Below are 474 nucleotides of genomic sequence, written 5' to 3'. Positions count from 1 at the left end.
AATAATATGGGTGGCTTATAAGTAATTTAGCAGCCTAAAGGCAAATTTATAGATGTCACTAGAGTGACAGAAGGTACAAAATGGTACCAGCATTGCTTGAAATAAGAGTCTTATTTCTAGCAATGCTGGTACTACTTAATACCCTGCTCTCCATTCTTTCCTGTTGAAGAGTGTTGGCTCATTTTTGCCAAGCATCAAACAAATATAACTTGCTTGTTGATCATACACCTGTCTTTGTCTGTTGTTTTCCTATAAATTTCAACTGTATCATCATCATCATCATTGTTGTTTAACGTCTGCTTTCTATGCTGGCATGGGTTGGATCGTTTAACTGAGGACTGGCGAACCAGAAGGCTGCACCAGGCTCATATATGTATGAGGTGTTTCCAATACAGCACAAAAGCCAAGCTTTAGGCTATCCACAGTCAGATTCCAGTCATATTTTGAAATCCTTAAGGTGTAGCATTCACAACA

The sequence above is a fragment of the Octopus bimaculoides genome, chromosome 27 (assembly GCF_001194135.2).
Source record: "Octopus bimaculoides isolate UCB-OBI-ISO-001 chromosome 27, ASM119413v2, whole genome shotgun sequence".
In the NCBI taxonomy this organism is placed as follows: domain Eukaryota; kingdom Metazoa; phylum Mollusca; class Cephalopoda; order Octopoda; family Octopodidae; genus Octopus; species Octopus bimaculoides.
The sequence above is the reverse complement of the archived record's forward strand: the minus strand, read 5'-3'. Positions refer to the sequence as shown.